The sequence below is a fragment of the Bubalus kerabau genome, chromosome 19 (genome assembly GCF_029407905.1).
Source record: "Bubalus kerabau isolate K-KA32 ecotype Philippines breed swamp buffalo chromosome 19, PCC_UOA_SB_1v2, whole genome shotgun sequence".
Classification (NCBI taxonomy): Eukaryota; Metazoa; Chordata; class Mammalia; order Artiodactyla; family Bovidae; genus Bubalus; species Bubalus kerabau.
The window spans coordinates 65665025-65689065 of record NC_073642.1 but is presented as its reverse complement, the minus strand read 5'-3'; the positions used below and the strand labels follow the sequence as shown (position 1 = coordinate 65689065).

Sequence of the window (24041 nt, the reverse complement as noted above, 5' to 3'; positions counted from 1 at the left end):
TGGCTTGTTCATTCATTCATTCGTTCTACCCCCTCCATGACGCTGAGGGCCGTTTTGCTTTGGGAGTTGGAAAGACGGGTTCCGGACGGAGACCATGTCCAGTCTGCTTCCCATATTAAGCACTCCTTCCCCTGTGTCCCTCCAGCACCACCCTCCCACCCCTCCCCACTCCGTGGAAGGCTTCCAGGACTTGGTTTTCTGGCACCAAGATCACAGAGACACCAGCGAGTCTATGTCCTTGCCTCTGTTTCCTGGGTGCTGGAGGCAGCAGTCACCCTGCTTCCTGATCCCTGGGTCACCTCCCTGCTGAGTCACCTCCCTGCTGGTCACCTCCCCGATGCACACCCTTGAACAGTGCTGGTGGTGGCCTCCCAATTCCCCACCTTCCTGGTCTGGGCCCTTGTTGGTGGGTCCCCCAGTCGTGGATTTCTGGTCCATTGCTTTCAGTCCATCAAGTGATTTTGTAAACTAACCACTGCAGAGAACCTGCTAAGGAATAACTATTTCCCTGACCAAAACCCATGTGCTGAAATCCAGTCTCCAATGTGCTGGGAAAGACTGAGGGCAGGAGAAGGGGACGAGGAAGGACAAGCTGGCTGCATGGCGTCATCGAGTTTGAGCAAGCTCTAAGAGATGGTGAAGGACAGGGAAGCCTGGCGTGCTGCAGTCCACGGGGTTGCAAAGACTCAGACGTGACTGAGGGACTGAGCAACAACATGCCGGTGTTAAGACTTCGGGGCGGTGATTAGGTGAGGAGGGTGGAGCCCTCCCAAATGGGATTAGTGTCCTAATGGACCCCAGGGAGCCCCTCTGCCCCTTCTTCACCTTCTGCCCTGTGAGGACCAAGAGGAAACAGGCATCTATCTGCAGCTTGGAGGACAGCTCTCAGAACCCGACCATGCCAGCACCCTGATCTCAGACTTCCGGCTTCCAGAACTGTGGGAAACGAGTATCTGTTGTTTACAAGCCGGGACTGTCAAAGCGGCCGGGACACTAACTGTCCACGTGGGGCAGCCCTCGCCTCCCCAGTACTCCTCTCCCCTCCCCCAGGGTCACAGGGTGCAGTTCTGTGCCGCCTTGGGTGCCTGCTGTTTCTCTCTCCTCCTTGCATTGTTAGCAGACGGCGAGTTTCCCAGGCATTGCACGGAGAGGTGTTGAATATGGGAACTGGACATCTTCCTGATTCCCCACGGGCCCTCAGCATTGGGAAGGGGGTAGAACTAACTAACCAGCTTGTCACTCACTGCTTTAAACTCAGCTGATCAGTTACATGCTGCACATGACTGGGTGGGTGGTTGAAGCTGGCCGGGCCCCTCCCTTGAGCCTAGTTGCTGGTTGGTTTTATGAGGCTCTGATCCCACATGCCACCCAAGCCCTTGGAGGAATTCTAGCAGGACCTGAGTCAGGGGTGTGGCTCTGTCCTCAGGGCAGGTTTTAGGTCGACCTCAGGGACAAACTCCTCCTTCGCCTTAAATGAGGCTGGAATCTGTATCAACCCCAAAGTTGTAAAACAAACAGGAGCTATTTCTGGAACGGAACAACAGCCTCGAGATGCAGGTGAGGGATGCTCTCCCGGATTTGCAGGAGAGCCAAGTGGGGCCAACGGGGAGGGAGGCAACTTCCTGGAGCTACTTCACCAGGCAGCCCTTCCATTGGGAACCTGCAGTTTTGAGCTTTGAAACCACCTTAAAGCCTGTGATCCAGGCACAGGAGTTAACTGGGACAGAGGCTGGGAGGGCCGGGGGAGAGGAGGCCGAGAGGGCCAAGCAGCCAGTCTGAGTGGGCTCGGGCCTGCCTGACCTTCTGGTGGTGGAGGGGAGTGCTGCATGCGAGTCATGGGAAGCCCTGCATCTGCTGTGCTTTTCTTTTAGTTGAACAAAAAATCATAAATATTAACATGGGCGTTTGGGATCTTAGTTCCCCAACCATGGATCAAACTAGGCTCTTGGCAGTGAAAGCGCTGAGTCCTAACCACCGAAACTCCAGGGAAGTTGTTCAATCACCAAATCATGTCCAACTCTTTGTGACCCCATGAACCCCAGGCTCCTTCACTATCTCTCAGCGTTTGCTCAATTCATGTCCATAGAGCGGGTGATGCCATCCAATCATCTCCTCCGCAGCCGCCCCCTCCTCCTGCCTTCAGTCTTGCCCAGCATCAGTGTCTTTTCCAGTGAGTCGGCTCTTCACATCAGGTGGCCAAAGTATCCGAGCTTCAACTTCAGCATCAGTCCTTCCAATGAATATTTAGGGTTGATTTCCTTTAGGATTGACTGGTATGATCTTGTAGTCCAAACTTTATTAATTAAAGTGAAAGTAAAGTTAAAGTGAAGTCGCTCAGTCGTGTCCGACCCTTTGCGGGCCCCATGGACTGTAGCCTACCAGGCTCCTCTGCCCATGGGATTTTCCAGGCAAGAATACTGGAGTCGGTTGCCATTTCCTTCTCCAGGGGATCTCCCCGACCCAGGGATCGAACTCGGGTCTCCTGCATTGCAGGCAGATGCTTTACCCTCTAAGCCAGAGTAAATTCTTCAACTTTATTAATAGATACCTAAATATAGTATGTTTTTTTAAATGAAATGTGTATGGTGTTGTATTCATAAAGCACACTCATCAAAAGCTACACATTAACAGCAAATCCCCATACAAATGGAGATAGTCCTCTGAATTCCACGTTGTATCGCCCATCAGAAACTAAAGCTCTCTACCTTAGACTGGGGCTTGAACCTAGCCAAAACCCAGTTTGGGATCTAACCCGCATGACTTGGACTCAAACCCAGTCAAAACCCACAGTACCTGGTCTCAGGACCTAATGAGGCCCAGGTTCTTGATGTCTCATTGCAGAAAGAATTCAATGAGAAACAAAGTGATAGGTAGGAAGTGGCTTCATCTAGAGAGAAACACACTCCACAGACAAGAGTGTGGGACCAACACAGAGGGCAGCCCTGGCGGCCTCAGTATCTGGTGTGGTTAGCTTTTATGGGCTGGGTGATTTCACAGGCTAATGAGTGGGAGGATTATTCCAACTATTTTGGGGAAGGGGTGGAGATTTCCAGGAACTGGGCTACCACCCACTTTTTGATCTTTTGATCATGCCTTGGAACTGTCCTGGTGCCTCTGGGTGTGTCATTTAGCTTGCTGATTGAGGATTAAGGTCTAGTGAAGTTGACTTGTCTGTCATCTTGCACCCATTTGATTATAATTGGTTTATGCTGTATCCTTGGGCTATATCATTCTCTCAAAAGTTATGCCCTGCCTCCTTCCTTCCTGTTTGAAAACCACCAATCTTTTAGTCCTTCTCTTGTACATTCTTTTTTTTTTTTTTTTTTTTATTGTTCTGCATGGCTTGGATGGCATCACCGACTCAAACGACATGAGTTTGAGCAAGCTCTGGGAGATGGTAAAGGGAAGGGAAGCCTGGCATGCTGCAGTCCATGGTGTCACAAAGAGTCGGACACAACTGAGCGACTGAACAACAATGGCTTGTGGGATCCTAGTTCCCCAAGCAGGGATTGAACTTGGGCCGCAGCAGTGAGAGCTCAGAGTCTTGACCCATTGGACCACCAGGGAAGTCCTTTGGATAATTTTTTATTGATACATCTGTTAGGTAGGTAGAATAGGGAAAAGGAGTCCAAAATGGCGGTGGCTAAAAGACAAGGAAGGTCAAAGGAAGGTCCAAGGACCAGAGTGAAAACTTCAGGCAGAACAAACAGCACTTCTGGCTAAGCCCAATTTGCATAGGGCAGGCCCAGGTGGAGGAAAAAACATATAAAAGGAGGAGCCAAAGTGCTTTCTCTGGGACTCTCTCTCCCGTGTGCATGCGTGCGCGCTCTCGCACTCTCTCTCTCTCCTGCTATCTTCTAAATAAAATGGAGCTGTAACACTGATTTGCCTAAGAGCTGTAACACGGTTTGTACAAGACCCAAGAGGAGTGACGCGCCGAGGGCTTTAATGTCCATTGTTCCAAATCTTTGTTGTGACGAGACAAAGAACCGAGGAACATACACTCGCGTGACATCTATGGTGCCGTGACTCGGATCAAACTTGGCTGAAACAACCTCCGCGTGGAAGAGGCCAAGCACAGCAGGAGCCCAATTCAGCAAAGCTCCCGCGCTAGAAGCAGAAGGCGAAGAAACCCAGCTCAGGGGAAGGCCCATCATGCTGGAAACCAGGACAAGCGAAAAACGAACTCAGCAGAAAGCTCACGCAGCCTAGTCTCAGATTCCAGAAGACCTCCGGTTAAGGTAAGAGGTCCTCGCTCCTATGCCTGGAGGGACCTTATCAATCTCTCGTTTCTTGTTTCCTCAACCTCCCACGAACAGGCGGGCGGCAGGGGGCACAATTGAGGGACTCTGGAGAGGCTACTCCTCAGTATGTCCCAAAGGCGCTATCTGCTGAGCCCCAGTATCTGTTACACAAGCCGGTGGGGGTTCTTCTGTCCTTTCTCTTCTATGCCAAAGATTAGACCAATGAAACTGTGAGCACCGGTCAGATATTTAGCAAATTTTCCAGCGGGCTATGAAGGGGATTCCTTGGCATGTTTTTCCCACTGCTTTTTCTTCCTGTCCTTCAGCTCTCTCCCAAGACTCAAGCCCGGCCAAAACTAATGAAACTCAGGCTCTGATGCCTCATTGCAAAAATCCATTGACAGACAAAGCGATAAGAGGTAGATTTGTTAGGATCCAGAGAGAAGCTACCCTTCAGGGTGTGAACCATTGCCGAGGGCAAGGGCTGCAGCCATAGAATTAGGCCTGGCTAGGTTTTGTGAGGGGATGGAATTCATATGCTAATGAATGAGAGGATCATCCCAGCCATTGGGGAAACACCCACTCCTCCCTCTTCTGACCTTGTGCCTTGGAGCTGTCTTGCCACCTCTGGGTGTGTCTGTTGGTTTATAGATTGGGGATTAAGGTTTACTTGAAGTTGACTTGTCGTCTTGGACCCAATTGATTTTAATTGGTTTACATTATACCCTTGTGCTATGTAATTCTTTCAAAAGTTGTGCTCTGCCCACTTCCCTCCTGTTTCATGCTCTTTTCCTGAGCCCCATCCAGACCCACAAGGCTGCCTCTACATTCTGGAGAAACAACCAGAAGATAGTTGGCCTTGGGAGGGAAATACTCTATAATATCCAACCCCCTAATCCTACCCAATACTGGTCACACTGGAGATCTTGGGGACGCCCAAACTCCAGTCCAGGGGGTCCCAGGAGGTCATCACGCCTTGACCTGCCTAGGGATCGGTCTTCAAAAGGTTGTCACGCCTCAACCTGTTTGGGTATCCTCTAGTCCCAGGGGTCCCAGGAGGCCATCACGCCTCAACCTGCCCGGGGATTCGATCTCTAGGAGGCTGTCATGCCTCAGTCTGCCTGGGGATCTGCACCCTGACCCGGGGACACCTGGCTCTCAGGTTGCAACAGTTCTGGGTAAGATGAACTTATATCGTATCTATTCCCATCCACGGTGGGCAAACTAGCAATGAGTTACAAATCTCTTAATTCTACCCAGCATTGGTCACACTGGAGATCTTGGGGACGCCCAAACTCCAGTCCGGGAGGTCCCAGGAGGTCATCACGCCTTGACCTGCCTAGGGATCGGTCTTCAAAAGGTTGTCACGCCTCAACCTGTTCGGGGATCCTCTAGTCCCAGGGGTCCCAGGAGGTCGTCACGCCTCGACCTGCCCAGGGACCCAATCCTCGGGAGGCCGTCACGCCTCGACCTGCCTGGGGATTTGATCTCTAGGAGGCTGTCACGCCTCAGTCTGCCTGGGGATCTGCACCCTGACCCGGGGACGCCTGGCTCTCAGGTTGTAACAGTTCTGGGTAGGATAAGCTTTAGAAAGACTCACCCCTAAGGAAGTCCACCCATGGAAACATAAAGAAGCCTATTACTTGTGGGACTGTGCCCAGTCTCAGCAATAACTCAGGAGCCCAATGAGAACCCCATTGCCTTTCTGGAGAGGCTAAAAGAGGCACTCCAAAAGTTTACCAACCTGGACTTAGACTCTTACGAGGGATGGGTGATTTTAAAGGACAAATTCCTGTCCCAATGTGCATCAGATATCAGAATTAAGTTACAGCAGCTACAACAGCAGGACCCTGCTGCCTCTTTAGATGAGATGGTCCAGACAGCCACCAATACCTTTTATAACAGAACAGGAGAAGGAGGCCAAGGCCCAGGAGAAGGAGAGAAAGAAAGAGACAAGGCATGCCCAGATGCTGGCCGCCCTCCAGAGAAGCCCTATGGCAAACCTCGAGTCCTTGAGGGACAAGGCACGAGACAGATGCCTGATCTGTAGACAGGCGGGGCATTGGGCCAAAGAGTGTCCAAACCGTGACAAGTGTCCTAGAACGAGTCTCCTAGAACGGCTTGCCACAAATGCCATCAACTGGGACATTGGGTGGCACTCTGCCCTTGGGACCCAAGAGCCTCAAGGTGAAGCGCCAAGCCTGCCCTCACGATGGTTCAAGAGGACTGAAGCAGCCCGCTCCAGCCAGCCCGCCTGTCACAGATAACCATCACGGGGCTGGAGCCAAGGGTGCAGCTGGTGTGGCAGGTAGGTCCAAGAATTTCTTGGTTGACACAGGGGCTACCTACTCTGTCTTGATCTCCTACTCCGAAGCCTTCTCCTCCCAAACCTGTACCATTTTGGGTGCTACAGGAAAAGCGACTACTAAAAGATTCACCCGAGCATTTCTTTGTTGCTGGGATGGGGAAATATTTTCCCACCAGTTTCTGGTGGCCCCTGAGTGTCCTACCCCCTTATTGGGAAGAGATATACTCACTAAACTGGGGACCACCCTTGTGATGGGAAGTTTTTCAGCCCCTAGAGCTCTACAGCTCCTGGTTACTACTGAAGAACCCATTACACTTTCAACAGAGAGGGATCAAAAACTATGGGAAGACAAAATTAACCCCCAGGTGTGGGACCAGGGGATTCCTAGACGAGCCCACCAAGCTGAACCGGTCATCATTGTCCTCCGAGATCCCACTTGGTTTCCTAACTGGAAACAATATCCTCTCAAAAGAGAGGCTCGGGAGGGACTACAGCCTTTAAGAAATAAATTCCTTGCTTGTGGGCTACTGGTCCCTACCAGTTCGCCATGTAACACCCCAATCCTTTCAGTAAAGAAAAAAGATGGAACCTGGCGAATGGTTCAAGGTCTCCGAATTATAAATGAAGCTGTAGTCCCCCTCCATCCCACAGTACCCAATCCCTATGTAATCTTGGGAGAAATCCCACCCAGTGCCAAGTGGTTTACAGTCTTGGATCTCAAAGATGCATTTTTTTGCATACCACTGGCTAAAGAATCCCAATACCTTTTTGCCTTTGAGTGGGAGGCCCCAGGAGAAAAACACCAACAGATGACTTGGACAGTATTACCTCAGGGGTTCAGAGATAGGCCCCACCTGTTTGGACAGGCCCTTAGCCGGGATGTCCTAGATCTGGACCTGGGACCTAATGGGAAAACATTACAATACGTAGATGACCTACTAATCTGCTCTCCAGATGAGAAAAGCGCCCAACAACATGCAATTCAGGTTCTAAACTTCTTGGCAGAAAGGGGATATAAAGTCTCCCATGCTAAGGCACAGATGGTCGAGACAAAGGTCACTTACCTGGGAGTTCAGATTACACACGGGTCCAGGAGGCTGTCCTCTGATCGGGTACAAGGAATCCTCCAGTTTCCCTCCCCCACAACTCGAAAACAATTGCAAGCTTTCCTGGGGTTAACTGGTTATTGTAGAATCTGGATACCCAATTATGGTCTAATTGCCCAGCCTTTATATGAAAGCTTAAAGGGACAAGATGACCCCACATCAATCCCACTGATGTGGGGACCTCCTCAAAAGGAGGCAGAGGCTACACTAAAATAGGCCTTAACTCAGGCACCTGCCTTGAGGTTGCCAGACCCAGAAAAAGCATTCCAACTTTATGTCCATGAAAGAGAGGGAATAGCCTTGGGAGTGTTAACTCAAAGGTTGGGATCTGAGCCCCAGCCTGTAGCTTACTTATCCAAGAGGCTCGATCCAACTGCCCCAGGTTGGCCCCCCTGCCTTTGAAATCTTGCAGCTATTGCAATCATGATAGAAGATGCTTTAAAACTCTCCTTTGGGGGCGAACTAACTATTTTTACCAGCCACCAAGTAAAACAACTCCTAAATGGGAGAGGCCATTTATGGATGTCTGATCAAAGAATCCTCAAATATCAAGTAATGCTGATGGAAAATCCAGGCCTCACTATATCCCCTTGTGAGGTTCTTAACCCAGCCACCCTCCTACCTACCCCCGAGGGCTCTCTCCCATTTCACTCTTGTCTAGAAACCTTTGAACACTGGACAAAACCCCGAGAGGGATTGTCAGAAGATCCTCTGACCAATCCTGAGGAAATCTGGTACACTGATGGAAGCAGCTTTGTCTTGGATGGAAAAAGAAGAGCCGGATATTCAGTAGTCTCCAATTTTGAGACCATAGAGGCTAAGCCTCTGCCACCAGGTACTTCAGCCCAATTAGCTGAGCTCATAGCCCTGACTCGAGCTTTAGAGCTGGGAAAAGGAAAAAGAATAGCCATTTACACTGACTCCAAGTCTGCCTTTCTGGTGCTACATGCACATGCGGCTGTTTGGAAAGAAGGGGGCCACTTGACCACCCGAGGGTCCCCAATCAAATATGGTGATCAGATTCTTCAACTCTTGGAGGCAGTCCACCTGCCCACTGAGGTTTCAGTCTCCCACTGTAAAGGACACCAAAAAGGGAACACAGAAGTGGCACAAGGGAACCAAGCAGCTGATCAGGCAGCTAGGAGAGCAGCATTACAGAACCATGACCTAATAGGGATTGCCACCTTAGTTCCACAGACTAATTTGCCAGAAACGCCTTCATATACCGAAGGTGAGACTCTTAGAGCTAAGAGCGAGGGCTTTCAAGAAGATCATATGGGGTGGTTCCAAAAGGAGGGACTCCTTTTTCTGCCTGGAAACCTCCAATGGAAGTTGGTTAACTCCTTACATGCCACTACTCATTTAGGAGAAAAGGTCCTCCAAAGATTACTAGAAAGGTCCTTCAGAGGAACAGGCCTCCAAACAACTATAAGACAGGTGGTCTCCTCTTGTCCCACTTGCCAATTAAACAACCCTCAAGGAGCTCGAAGACCCCAGCTGTCCCAGCCCATCCAACGACGTGGGGCCTACCCAGGAGAGGACTTGAAGATGAACTTCACCCAGATGCCAGTTTCTCAAGGATATAAATACCTATTAGTTATGATAGATACATTCACAGGATGGATTGAAGGCTTTCCCACCCGGACCGAGAAGGCTGAGGCTGCCCAGGTCATTACAAAGTGACAATGGGACATCATTTACTTCTAAGGTCACCCAAGGAGTCTCGAAAGCATTGGGCATTACTTATTATCTCCATTGTGCCTGGAGGCCTCAATCTTCAGGAAAAGTAGAAAGAGCCAATCAATTCTTAAAACCAGCGATAAAAAAGATAACCCAGGAGACCTCCCTGGGATGGAAGGAGGCTTTACCAATAGCTCTCCTCCGCACCCGCATTGCCCCTAAGGAACAGGTTGGTCTTAGTCCTTATGAGATGCTATATGGGAGACCTTTTGTTTATGTCAATGACCTCTTCCTAGATCCAGAGGTTCAGACCCTCCAGTCTTATACCATGGCCATTGGGCAATTCCAACAGGATATATGCTTGTGGGGTATGAACCAGGACCCAAAAGATTCTAAAGAGTCACCAGTATATGCTCCAGGAACTCAAGTCCTAATTAAAGTCTGGAAAGATGGGTCCCCAAAGGCTCAACTCCAGCCCACATGGAAGGCCCCTACCCTGTAATACTTTCTACCCCCACAGCAGTCAAGGCACCAGGACATGACTCCTGGATTCACTACTCACGAGTCAAGCTGTAGAAGAAAACAGAAGAGGACACTTGATACACCTGTGAGCCCTGGGAGATCTCAGATACCTATTCAGAACTACCAATGAGTGCCATTCTAATGAAGACCCCCAAAATCTGGTTTCTGGGGATAAGATTTCTCAGGATAACTCTAAGGAGCCAACACAGCTTGACAGAGAATGTACTCCAAGACAGACAGGAGATAGATCTTCTGATCTCTGAACAAGGAGGGACTTGAGCTATCCTGGAGATATGAATTTAAAATTGACCAATGTCCCTACTAGTCCTCGTTATGCTATATTGATGATGCCTATGATTATTCCATGTACTGTCAATTGTCTAACCTGTTTTGTCTCTGCCCAGGTCAACCAGCTACAACATGCAGTGCCAGTTCAACAAAGATATAAAACTACAGCTGACCATGGAAAATATCACACACCCTTGGACACCGCTATAAGGACTCAGGATTGAGACTAGCAAGAGGGGGAGGCCCAATACCCCTCGCCGCCCCAGTTCAGCAGGAAGTAGCCAGAAAGACCTCGACGCCCCTATTCCCAAAGAATTGGGCCTCCCATCTCTTGAGGGGGGAATGTTAGGTAGGTAGAATAGGGAAAAGGAGTCCAAAATGGCGGTGGTTAAAAGACAAGGAAGGTCAAAGGAAGGTCCGAGGACCAGAGTGAAAACTTCAGGCAGAACAAACAGCACTCCTGGCTAAGCCCAATTTGCATAGGGCAGGCCCAGGTGGAGGAAAAAACATATAAAAGGAGGAGCCAAAGCGCTTCCTCTGGGACTCTCTCTCCCGCATGCATGCGCGCGCTCTCTCTCTCTTTCTCTTTCTCTTTCTCTCTCTCACTCTCCTGCTATCTTCTAAATAAAATGGAGCTGTAACACTGATTTGCCTAAGAGCTGTAACACTGTTTGTCCAAGACCCGAGAGCTGTGACGCGCTGAGGGCTTTAATGTCCGTTGCTCCAAATCTTTGTTGTGACGAGACAAAGAACCGAGGAACATACACTCGCGTGACACATCCATTCAGCCTCCAGCTACTCAGACAATTTTGAAGTGAGTATTAAATCGTATATTATCTCACATTTGTTGTTTATCGGTTGCTCTGTCATGTCCAATTCTGTGACTCCATGGACTGCATTATGCCAGGCTTCCCTGTTGGTCACCATCTCCCAGAGCTTGCTCAAACTCATGTCCATCGAGTCAATGATGCCATCCAGCCATCTCATCCTCTGTCATCCCCTTCTCCTCCTGTGTTGAATCTTCCCCAGCATAAGGGTCTTTTCTAATGAGTCAGCTCTTCGCATCAGGTGGCCAAAGTATTGGAGCTTCAGCTTTAGCATCAGTCCTTCAATGAATATTCAGGACTGATTTCCTTTAGGATGGACTGGTTTGATCTCCTTGCAGTCCAAGGGACTCTCAAGAGTCTTCTCCAACACCACAGTTCAAAAGCATCAATTCTTCAGCACTCAGCCTTCTTTATGGTCCCAACTCTCACACCCGAACATGACTACTGGAAAAACCATAGCTTTGTTGGCAAAGTAACGTCTCTACTTTTTAATACACTGTCATAGCTTTTCTTCCAAGGAGCAAGTGTCTTTTAATTTCATGGCTGCAATCACCATCTGCAGTGATTTTGGAGCCCCCCAAAATAAAGTCTGACACTGTTTCCACTGTTTACCCATCTATTTGCCATGAAGTGATGGGACCAGATGCCATGATCTTCATTTTTTGAATGTTGAGTTTTAAGCCAGCTTTTTCACTCTCCTCTTTCACCTTCATCAAGAGACTCTTTAGTTCCTCTTCGCTTTCTGCCATAAGGGTGGTGTCATCTGCATATCTGAGGTTATTGATATTTCTCCTGACAATCTTGAGTCCAGCTTATGCTTCATCCAGCTCAGCGTTTCTCATGTACTCTGCTGCTGCTGCTAAGTCACTTCAGTCGCGTCCGACTCTCTGCGACCCCATAGACGGCAGCCCACCAGGCTCCCCCGTGCCTGGGATTCTCCAGGCAAGAACACTGGAGTGGGTTGCCATTTCCTTCTCCAATGCATGAAAGGGAAAAGGGAAAGTGAAGTCGCTCGGTCGTGTCCGACTCCTAGTGACCCCATGGACTGCAGCCCTCCAGGCTCCTCCGTCCATGGGATTTTCCAGGCAAGAATACTGGAGTGGGGTGCCGTTGCCTTCTCCAATTATGTACTCTGCATAGAAGTTAAATAAGCAGGGTGACAGTATACAGCCTTGATGCACTCCTTTCCCGATTTGGAACCAGTCTGTTGTTCCATGTCCAGTTCTAAATGTTGCTTCTTGACCTGTATACAGGATTCTCAGAAGTCAGGTAAGATTGTCTGGTATTCCCATCTCTTGAAGAATTTTCCAGTCTGTTGTGATCCACACAGTCAAAGGCTTGGCATAGTCAGAAAGCAGAAGTAGATGTTTTTCTGGAATTCTCTTGCTTTTTCTATGATTGACAGATGTTGGCAGTTTGATCTCTAGTTCCTCTGCCTTTTCTAAATCCAGCTTTCTGCCATAAGGGTGGTGTCATCTGCATATCTGATGTTATTGATATTTCTCCTGGCAATCTTCATTCCAGCTTGTCCTTCATCTAGCCTGGCATTTCCAATGATGTACTCTGTATATAAATGATTATCTCACATAATCATTTCTAAAAAATTACTCCCACTGCTCTGTAGAGACTAGATTGTTGAGGAGTTCAAATGGAAGTGAAACAGGGGAAGGGGGCAGGGCATAATTTTTGAAAGAATAACAGCCCAAGAACACAACATAAACCACTTACATTCAAATGGGTCCAGGATGGTAGACAAGTCAACTTCGACTAGGCCTTAATCCACAATCAGCAAGCTAAATGACACACCCAGAGGTACCATGACAGTTCCAAGGCACCATCAAAAGACCAAAAAGTGGGTGGTGGCCCAATTCCTGGAAACTTCCAGCCCTTCCTCAAAATAGTTAGAAAAATCTTCCCACTCATTACCCTATGAAATTACCCGCCCATAAAAACGAACACATTTCACACTGTACTAGCCCTCTGCGATGGCCCACACTCTGTCTATGGAGTGTGTTCTCTCTGAATACATCCACGTCTTACCTATCACCTTTGTCTCTTTCTGAATTCTTTCTAGGATGAGACATCAAGAACCTGAGATTCATTAGCTCCTGAAACCAGGACTGGGATCTCAGTTGGTAGACTGTGGGTTTTGGCTGGGTTCCAGTTCCAGCACGTTGGTTCAAGTCCCAATCTAAGGTAACCGGTTTCAGAAGCAGGGAATGGAGGGGCACGCATATTGATATAATATGATAGGCTACTGCAGGAGTCCACAGAGGGAAGATGAGCTGCCCCGCCGCGGGAGTGGAAATGGTGACGAGCAGTCAAACTGGGGCTTCCTAGGTGGCTCAGTACTAAGGAATCCGCTTGCCAGCGTAGGAGACGCAGGTTCGATCCCTGAGTCAGGAAGACACCCTGAGGAGGAAATGACAACCCACTCCAGTAATCTTGCCTGGAAATCCCATGGACAGCGGAGCCTAGTGGGCTACCGTCCATGGGGTTGCCAAGAATCGGACGGGACTGAGTGAGCACCATGAGTCAAATCAGTGTATTTCAGACATAGGACTCACAGGACTTGCTGACAGATTGGATGTGGAAGATGAAGGAAAGTGAGGCATACCAGATTTTTGGTACTAGCAGCTGGGTGTTTGGGGTGCCTTTCCGCAAGACGGGGAGGCTGGGGAGGAGGTGCTGAGCATGCAGTTGAAGGTGTAGGTCTCCCTTGTCCATTCTTCCATATCCAGATTCTCTGCCTGAACTTTATTTCGTCTTCTGTGGGATGTTCTCAGCAGATGTCTCTCATGGGCTGCTGCTTTGAGGGTTGAACGTTTTGGGTGTCCACTGTTGTCCCCATGTAGCATGGAGAACCGTGTCTGTGCCTCCCAACAGATTCCAGCTCACCTCTGCGTCCTGCTGGGCTTTGACCACAGACAAGCTGGACTTCTCCAGAGTCTGCTCCCTCCAGCTCAAAAGTGCTGTGCTTCTGTGGCTGAGCCCTAAATGCAACCCAAGCTAGAAACCAAATAGGAAGAACAGAGCAGCCTTTGCCTCATCACTCCTTACCAAGTAGCTGTGTGACCCTGGGCAAGTGACAGAACCTCTCTGAGCCCCAGTGGGAAAACAGTCCTGGCTTTCAGGGCAGTTGTAAGAATGAAGTGAAGTTCCTGATGTAAAGCACCTTAGCTTGGAGCCAGGGGGAAGAGGGGGTGAGCCCTGGCCCACAGTCAGATACCAGGATTCTATTTAGCTCTGCTGGTAACTCCATGTGACCTAGGGTAAGTCCCCTCTGAGTTGAAATGGACTTATTCTGTGCTATCTAGGAAAAATATCCAAAAAAAAGTCCCAGTGTGACCCATCCTGCTAGTTCCTACATGGTCTTCTGTCACTTTGCAATAGCATCCACGGGCTCAGCACGCAGGACGTGGAGACTCCGAGGAGCACTCCTCAGCAGGGCCGGGCCGGGATCTTAGACAGGGGGCCTCTGCGGCGGGTGGGCTCAGCTGATCATGGAGGCCATCCTCGTGGAAGACAGACACCAGCCCGGAGGCTGGTCACTGACTTACCCAGGAATTCATGAGCCCAGAGGCCAGGGGTCGCCTCTCTCTCACCAAGTCGGCCAGAGCACAGGAAATGCCGGAAATGGTAGTTGATCCAAACAGACGTGAGTGACAGTGGGCGGGCAGGCAGCTGCGCCGAGGCCAGGGCTAGCCCAGGGCCAGCAGGTGTGTGAGCAGGTGCTGAGCTGTGGCCAGCTGCTGCCGTCTGCTCGGGCAAGCTGTGGCAGTTGGATCTGGCTGGGGCACGTAGGTGAGTGCTTGGGAATCGGAAGTGGATGGTAGAACAGAGCTAGGGTGCAGGAAGCCAGGTGGGGGGTTGAAGAGGGGAGGGAAGTGCTGAGCAGAGCAAAATGGGGGTGGAGGGGCTCTGGGGCCATGGGGACGTTGCCCAGCCAGGGTTGCCCAGCCCAGCTGGTGGCATCAACCTCAGGAGAGCCATTCCCCAGGAGCACAGAACTTGCTTACTCTAAAAAGGCTTCAGGGGGCTGCTGGCTTGGTGCCAGGTATCTTCCAGTCATCCCAAGGGCTGGGCACCATTCCCTCCATTACATGCAGGAGGAAACGGAAAGCTAGAGAACAGAGGTTTGCCTGATGTCAAGTAGCTAGTAAGTGGCAGAGCCAGAAATCCAACAGCATGGCTGGATATTGAGGGGCTTTTTCCTCCCAGTTTTCAGTATTATTAATAAAAATAACATTGGTAAGGAATAAATTACATTTTTTTCTTTTGAATTATTCTCAGGAGAGCAATTACAGGGCCAAAGCATTAGAGCATTTTCATAGATCTTGATATATGAAATTTTACCCCCAAGGAGATGCATCAATTTACAAGCCCAATGGCAATGGGCCAGTTTCACCTGAAAACGATCCCAGAGCCCCTCCCCACTCAAACACTGCTGAACCCCAGAAGCCGTGACCTGTCCTGCCCACAACCCTCCCTTCTCCCAGGAGTAAGCCCAGTGCAGGGTTCTGTGATACAGCCCATTGCAGTTTTAACTGGGATGGCATTGAACTCATATATCATGAGGGGAACGCGGACCTCTTTATAAGGTTGTTTTCCAATCTATGGACATGGTATAGCTCACCACTCACTGAAGCCTTTTTATCTAACTGAGTCTTATGATTTCCTCCCAAGAGAAAGCCTGCATGCAGCAGTGAAGACCCAGCACAACCATAAGTAAATAAATAAAATTTAAAAAAATTAAAAGGTTAGGGGTATACAAATCCATTTTCAATTATGTTAGAAAGAAATGATGGAGGAAAAACTCATTAAATGGGTGCCCTTAGGCTTGTGGGTTGATGTAGCTGTAGCTGATTCATCAGACTGTTGAGTTCTCTCTGCTTTTGTGGATGTTTGAAACTGCTTGTAATTTTAAAATATACCTGAACCACTCAATGGTATTTATCAATGAAGGCCTATAGTTATTGAGCACCCGCCGCGGGCCACGCACTGTTTGAGTGTTGCTAGGATCCAGGAGGTCATATTAGCCTCACACCAGGCCTGAGGAGACAGTACCTGTCACAGGTGAGAGAGACCTAAAGGGCTGTGATCGCCCTGGGAGGACAGAGCAGGGGAACAAGTGTGGGGGGTGTCAGCTCTAACAGAAACAGGTCCTCATCTTTCAGCAGCAGGCAGTCATTGGATTCCATCTGGTGCTGCTGTTAAGTCGCTTCAGTCGTGTCTGATTCTGTGCAATCCCATAGACGGCAGCCCACCAGGCTCCTCTGTCCACGGGATTCTCCGGGCAAGAACACTGAAGTGGGTTGCCATTTCCTTCTCCAATGCTGCATGCATGCTAAGTCGCTTCAGTCGTGTCCGACTCTTTGCAACCCCAAGGACAGCAGCCCACCAGGCTCCTCTATCCAGGGGATTCTCTAGGTAAGAATACTGGAGTGGGTTGTCATTGGATTCTATCTAAAAGTGAAAAATCTATAATTGTCAGTACAAGCCTATCACACATAAAGAGGTGAGAGTCAGAAGAAACAGCTAGCTCATATGTCTGCCTCTAAGGGGAGGACTTGAGGTGGGATGGGGTCAGGAAACTGCCATTTTTTTCATCATAAGCCTTGTAGTTCTGTTTGTCCTTAAAAAATGTGTACCTGTTACTAACTTCATTGAAAATAAAACTTAAAAGCAGAAACAAAACAGAGGATCAAAGAGTTGAAATCACTTCCCCAAGGTCACACAGGATGCAGAGCTGAGCCAGAGTTCAAACTTGAGATGGTGGTGAGCCCCACGGCCCCCCGGGCCTGCTGCTGAGGATGGGTAGAAGGCCATGTGGTCAGGGCGACCCGACCCATGCTGAAGACTGGTTCTTTTCACTATCAGATGGTGCTGAAGTTTGAGCCTAACAGAGAATGTTAATAAGTCCTTAATGAACCTCTTTTCACGTGTCTGACCTTGCAGGGAGGGCAGCGGAGGTTCAACGTCCACCAAGCAGCCCCAGCTCATGCTGGCAAATCAGCAGCGTTCTCCCAAAGCAGGCTGGGCTGTTTTGCAAGCACACCGATGGGCTGATCTCCCAGGGCGGCCACAGATGTGTCCGTTAGAGGGCTGGGTTTGAACTCAAGGCTCCGCATCTGGGGTTCCTCAGGGCAGTGGTGGGGTCAGAGCTGAGCCATTGGAGTCCTGGGAAGTAAGGCCTGTTCTTGATCACATGACGGGGGGTGGGGCTGTGGACCCCGGAGGCGGCAGCGAGCGCCAAATTTCCCCCGGGGCCTTGATCTGGGAGTTGGCCCGGGTGCGCGGAGCCGGGGAGGGCAGCTGCAGCAGAGGAGAGAAGGGGGCTGGAGAAGGCGGACGGGGAGCGGGGGGTAGGACTGGCTAGGCCCGGGGCGCAGGCTGGGCCAAAGCCCGGGGCAAGGTAGGATGCGGCAGAAGGCCAGGATGGCTGGGGCGGAGGGGCGGGCGGGGAAGAGGAGGGGGGAGGCCGGGAAGCCGCAGGGCTCGGGTCCCCAGGGCTTCGGGGCCCAGCGAGGATTTGTGTCTTTATCCCCCAAAAAAGCCACTGACGAGTCTGGAAAGCTTGCTCCGCCGCTAAGTGAGGAAGAAAAGGCGGGAGCTGCAGCTCCAAGGTGCGGGGGTCTGAAACCTGGGGGCGCAGCGAGGAGGCGGAGCTAACAGCTGCGTCGCCCCGCCCACAGCCCCGCCCGGCCGGAGACGCGCAGCGCGAGACCCCGCCTCCTCCGCTGGTTGGCTCGGGGCGGTGGCACGTGACCCTGGGAGGCCAATCCCCGCGCTGGCCGTGTCCCCGGACCCGGGCGGTTCGCGAGCTCGGCCGCGTGGAGAGGCGCGGACAGATCGGCCGGCAGGGGGCGGCAAAGGGGCGGCTCGGGCCTTCGGGGAAGTCACCAGTGTGGCCGGTCGCGGGTTGACCGTTAGCCATTCTCCGGCCGTCCACTTGGCCAAATGACCCATTTCTGTGAACTTACTCTGACTCGTGTGTTGACCGAGGCGGTCCGGTGTCCACGGACAGTGGTCGTTTCCCGTGTGGTCTGTCAGGGTGTCCCTTGTGCAAGCCTGCTCTGCTGGGCCCGAGTTCCAAGGCCCTGCGAGTGGGAGTGTAGGGGTCTGTGGGAGCCTTTGGAATTACAAGGCCTCTGTCCTCCCCCCTAACACTCACCCTGCCCCTTTGTGAGGTCCGGGACTTCTGAGTCTCAGCGTCGTGCTCGCCGCGTCCTCTAGGAAGCCTTCCCTGAAGCCCCATGGCTAGACTCCCTGGGGCTCCCCAGGACTCTGCGCTTTCCTCTTCTTCTGGAAGCATCCTTATTTGGGGAGGTTTCTTCTGGCTCAGCCGGTAAAGAATCCGCCTGCAGTGCGGGAGACCTGGGTCCGATCCCTGAGTTGGGAAGATCCCCCGGAAAAGGGAAAGGCTACTCCTCCGGTAAGAGTCGGACTTGACTGAGCGACTGTCACACTCATTTACAGAGGGCAGGGGTCCCTTCCCCAGCCAGGGGCCCAGGCTCGTTGCGGGTCCATGAAGACGAAGTAAAGGGCTAGTTTTTCTGTTCAGTTCAGTCGCTCAGTTGTGTCCGACTCTTTGCAACCCCATGAACTGCAGCATGCCAGGCCTCCCTATCCTTCACCAACCGCCAGAGTCTACCCAAACCTATGTCCATTGAGTCGGTGATGCCATCCAACCATCTTATCCTCTATGGTCTCTCCTCCTGCCCTCAATCTTTCCCAGCATCAGGGTCTTCTCAAATGAGTCAGCTCTTCGCATCAGGTGGCCAAAGTATTGGAGTTTCAGCTTCAACATCAGTCCTTCCAATGAACACCCAGGATTGATCGCCTTTAGGATGGACTGGTTGGATCTCCTTGTAGCCAAGGGACTCTCAAGAGTCTTAGGGCTGAAGTTGGCCCACTGGCAGCTGACCGGGAAGAGATGCAGACAGGGAAGCCTCTTCCAGGGAAGTGGTGCCTTGTGAGGGCTGGGAAACCGGCCGCGTCCTCTGACCCCTCTGAACCCCCATCTGGACCAATGACTGGTTACGGAGGGGGACCAGTGACTGGCCTCAATCTGTCAGGCGGCCCCAGGGTAAGGAAGATGTTCCTTAGAAAGCATCCAAGGGAGGATTCTCTGTATTCAGTATTCATCCTGTGAAAATGGCAGGCAGCGTTTGAGAATCAAAACTAAGGAAAGCGCAAGGCAAAGCTTGGCTTGTTCTGCTGCAGAGGCCACTCACCCCGGTGGGAGCAACGCCTTTGCCAAAACACAACACAAAAACTGATGGTTACTGAGTTGTCTCACTGTGGCCTCTCTCCAGGCAAAAGGGTAGCTCCAAAGTCGCCAAGGAGGCCCTAGTGTAAAGAACCACCTGCAGATGCAGGAGACATAAGACATAAGAGACGCAGATTCCATCCCTGGGTTGGGAAGATCCCCTGGAGGAGGGCATGGCAACCCACGCCAGTATTCTTGCCTGGAGAATCCCATGGACAGAGGAGCCTGGTGGGCTACAGTCCATGGGGTCCCAAAGAGTCTGACACAACTGAAATGGACTTAGCACGCACACAAAGGCACCAAAAGGTGTGCAGTGAACAATTTATCTCCACTTAACCACTTTCTGTAGTGTTTTTGTATTTTATTCCTATCTTTTCTTGACTAGACCAACTACTGATTTAAGCTGTTTTCACTCATGTGGGATCTTAGTTCCCTGATCAGGACTTTAACCTCGGGCCCTCTGCAGTGAGAGCCTCCATTTCTAACCCCTGGACTGCCAGGGAATTCCTACTATTTTCAATTAAAAAAAAATTATTTCTACTGGATTTATTTTACTTGAAGTAGTTCTACTTTTCTTTTTCCTTCAAAATCATTTTACACTTTTATCTTTATTTCTGTCCTTCTATTTCTATTGGGATTTTGTTGGTAGTGTTTTTTAACCTCTAGTTTGAGATAGATACTTAGTTCATTACTTTCTATTCATCCTTATTAATAGAAATATTTAAACCCATGTATACCTATGGCTTGGAGAAGTCGATGGCACCCCACTCCAGTACTTTTGCCTGGAAAATCCCATGGACTGAGGCGTCTGGTAGGCTGCAGTCCATGGGGTCGCTAGAGTTGGACACGACTGAGCGACTTCACTGTCACTTTTCACTTTCATGCATTGGAGAAGGAAATGGCAACCCACTCCAGTGTTCTTGCCTGGAGAATCCCAGGGATGGGGGAGCCTGGTGGGCTGCGGTCTATGGGGTCGCACAGAGTCGGACGCGACTGAAGCGACTTAGCAGCAGCAGCATACCTGTGGCTGATTCATGTTGCTGTATGGCAGAAACCAACACAATATTGTAAAGCAGTTATTTTTCCATTAAAAATAAGTTAAAAATAAAAAAGAAGTATTTAAAGCTATGAATTTCCTTCCGAGTACTCATTTAGCTGTCAGTTCTTAGGTTCTCATACGCAGTGTTTCAGTTGTAATTGTTTTCTAGATATTCCAAAATTTTGACCTGATTTTTTTTGTAAGAACAATTTGAGGGTTTTAAAATTTATAGGTAGTAACACCTTTTTGTTTTGTAGTTTGGTTATAATTTCTACTTCTATTTACATTGTGGTTGGAGAATGTTGTCTGTTCTATATTTACTTTTTGGAATGTATTAGTTTTTTCAAAAATGTGGTCTAATATGTGGTCAGTCTTTGTGAATGTTGTCCATCTGCAAAGCAGCAGCCTGGTTTTAAAGTATAGTTTTATATAAATTAAATCTATCTTAATAATTATATTATTGTCTTCTCTAGTCTTAATTTTTTGTACACATATCTGTGTGAGATGAATTAAAATTTCCTACTACTGATGTGCATTTTACTCTTTCTCCTTCTATTTCTTTTATTGTACGAATTTGGACTCTGTTGCTTGAGGCAGGATTATTCATGAATGCAGTTTTGTGCGTATTAGATATGTGGTATCTTCATTGGGACTCGTACTCTTTCTCATTACAAGATGCGCCTCTTGACCCACTTAACATTTTGCCTTGAACTTGACCCCTGCTTTCTGTTTGTTTGCATTTGCTTGTTATCCCTTGCACCTTCCTTTTATTTGCATTCTTTCTGAGGCTTCTGGTTTGGGAGTCACTTTTACCTCCAGCTTAGAGTTGAATGTGAACTATCCAACAGCCATGTCCCTTTCCAGATGAGTTTATATATATTGATGTGACGAATCTTAGATTCAGTGAAGTCATCTTATTTTATGTTTTCTATTTTTGTAGTTTATAAAATATTTGCTTAATTTAAGTGCAAGCGTTTCTTCTGATATTTTGGAAATTTTGTAGCTGTGTACTTACGATTACCTCTGTAAGTGTATATAACACACTTAATCCTTTATTTCTCTAAGGAGATCTATTGACGCCCAGCTATGAATAATGACGACATTTACAATTTTTATTTAGTTAGTTATTTGGCTTCACCAGGTCTAAGTTGCCACATGTAGGGTTTTTTAGTTGGAGCATTCAAACTCTTCCCTGATAGCTCAGTTGGTAAAGAATCTGCCTGCAATGTAGGAGACCTGGGTTCGATCCCTGGGTTGGGAAGATCCCCTGGAGAAGGGAAAGGCTACCCACTCCAGTATTCTGGCCTAGATAATTCAATGGACTGTATAGTCCTTGGGGTCGAAGAGAGTCAAACACAACTGAGCGACTTTCACTCATTCAAGCTGTTGCTTGCAGCACGTGGGAGCTCGTTCCCTGACCAGGGATCAAACCCAGGCACCCTGTTGGGAGTTTGGAGTCTCAGCCACTGGACCACCAGGAAAGTCCCAGTGATGACACTCTCATGTCTTTCCTTTCTCCTTCCTTCTCTCCCCATCCTTATCACAATATAATTTTAAATGAAAACAAATATCAGGATAAACACATCAATTTATATCATATACATGTACACAATGGGCTTCCCTGGTGGCTCAGATGGTAAAGAATCTGCCTGCAATGCAGGAGACCAGGGTTTGATCCTTGGGTAGGGAAGAATTCCTGGAGAAGGAAATGGCAAGCCACTCCAGTATTTTTGCCTGGAGAATTCCATGGACAGAGGAGCCTGGCGGGCTACAGTCCATGGGGCCACACAGAGTGGGAACACGACTGAATGACTGACACAGCAGCAACAACACTGTGTCTAACATGTCATGGGTTTTAAGATGCCCCCGGATGTAGTGACAGCTTTCTAAATCAAAACAAAAGTCTTTCCTATCCCACAGTCCCAGTGGTCACACCCCAGATGGACATCAAGGGCATCTTGATTTTTTAAAATTTTCCCTCTGAACCATAAGTCCTTGCTGGGGCTGCCAACAGAGTCCCTGTCCTCTCCGGGGCCAGTTGGAGGAGGTGTCCCGTGTCCTTGCCAGTGATCGCAGCAGGAGCTGCCTGGGTGGAGCAGCTCCCATGTGTCGCCTGGATTCCGGGCACACGCAGCTCTGTGTTGGTGTGGGGTGGGGGCGGGGGCGGGGGCGGGTGGGTAGTGGAGGCAGGCGTCATCCTGCCTCGGTGCTCATCTTTCTCCAACCTCTTCTGTGCATCTTGGCGGGGCTGACACTAGCTCCAAACAAATCCCATTTGATAACATCTTACTAAGGCCTTCTGGAAGGTTCTCAGGACCCCGGATTTCCCAGAAGTTCCCAATGCAGGGGCCCCGGGTTCAATCCCTGGTCAGCGTCCTTGGTCAGGGACCTAGATCCCACATCAGCAAGTAAGACCTGTGCCACCAACTAAGTAAATAAATAAAAATAAATACTAACCATAAAATAAAAATGGAAAATAAGCCTCACCACTGGTCTAAACGCTCAGCCTGAACAGCACCTCCTCCTAGAAACATGAGTCCTTCTCTCCTCTGGCCCCCCACAACCTGGCTGGGCAGGCAGGGGTACCAGGCCACCGGAAGCCCAGGCTCCATCCTCGGACCCAGGTCTCTGCCACCCTTCCTAGGGGAGCAGTGGCCACAGAGCTTCCTGAGAAGAGCGCCGGGCTCAGACAAGGCCCCCTTTCGCTCAACTGCAGTCTCCACGGTTGCAGAAGTTGTGAAGACAAACGGAGAGTCGTTGCCAGGCAGCTCCCCTATGCTGGGTAGCAAGGAGTCGTTGGTGGAGACAGTCCTGCCTGCCAGCCCTGGAAGGGGCTCAAATACAGGGAACGAGCATTAATGTTTTCTATACTGTTATTATATTAGCGTTATTGGTGTATTTAGATTAAAGTGTAAAATCTTAAGTGAGCAGTCAGATGAATTCTTCCACATGTCCACACTGTGATTCCACACCAGTCAAGTTAAAGTACATTTCAGCCCCAAAAGTCCACTGAGAGCAAATGCTATTCTGACTTTTACCACCATAGATTAATTTCCCCTGCTTTTTGCACTTTATATCAATGGAATCACACAGTCTGCTCTCTTGGGTCAGGCTTCTTGCACTCAACATTATTATGTTATCCATATGTTATTATGGGGCTTCCCTGGTGACTCAGATGGTAAAGAATTTGCCTGCAATACAGGAGGCCCAGGTTCAATCCCTGGGTCAGGAAGATCCCCTGGAGAAGGGAATGGCAACCCACTTCAGTATCCTTGCCTGGAGAATCCCATGGACAGAGGAGCCTGGCGGGCTACAGTCCATGAGGTTGCAAAGAGTCGGACACGACTGAGCGACTCACACTTTCACACTCATGTTATTGTACTAATAACAATAACAACAACAGGCGGACTTCCCTGGTGCTCCAGCGGCTAGAGGACTCTAGAGCTCCCAATGCAGGGGGCCCAGGTCCGCTCCCTGGTCGGGGACCTAGAGCTCACAGGCCACAACTAAGACTCAGAGCAGCCAAAAAATATATTTTTTTAAACAATAACAACAATAAGGATTGTACCCCCGTCCCTGGGGCCTGGCACATGGCATGTGATTAGTTAATAGTGAGTCTTGGTTGAGGGAACTTGACCCATTCTGGTTTTTTTTTTTTGTAGGAAAATGTGACCTGACTCAACTCCATTGTCGGCAGCTGCTCTGAAAGTGGAAATCAGGACAGCAGAGAACGTCAGGGAGTTCATTTCACTGGT

General features: G+C 49.6%; 1 long non-coding RNA gene across 2 annotated transcripts; it reads left to right on the top strand.

Annotated features, from left to right (window-relative positions):
* Positions 1–3272: 3272 nt before the first annotated feature.
* LOC129634045 (uncharacterized) lies at positions 3273–11575 on the top strand. Of its 2 annotated transcripts, XR_008705388.1 has the most exons (3): positions 3290–4241; positions 8320–8493; positions 9859–11575. It is a non-coding gene; the product is annotated as an uncharacterized LOC129634045 (long non-coding RNA). The 2 variants fall into 2 exon arrangements; XR_008705389.1 differs by lacking the exon at positions 8320–8493 and having other exon boundaries at positions 3273–4241.
* The last annotated feature ends 12466 nt before the right edge of the window (positions 11576–24041 follow it).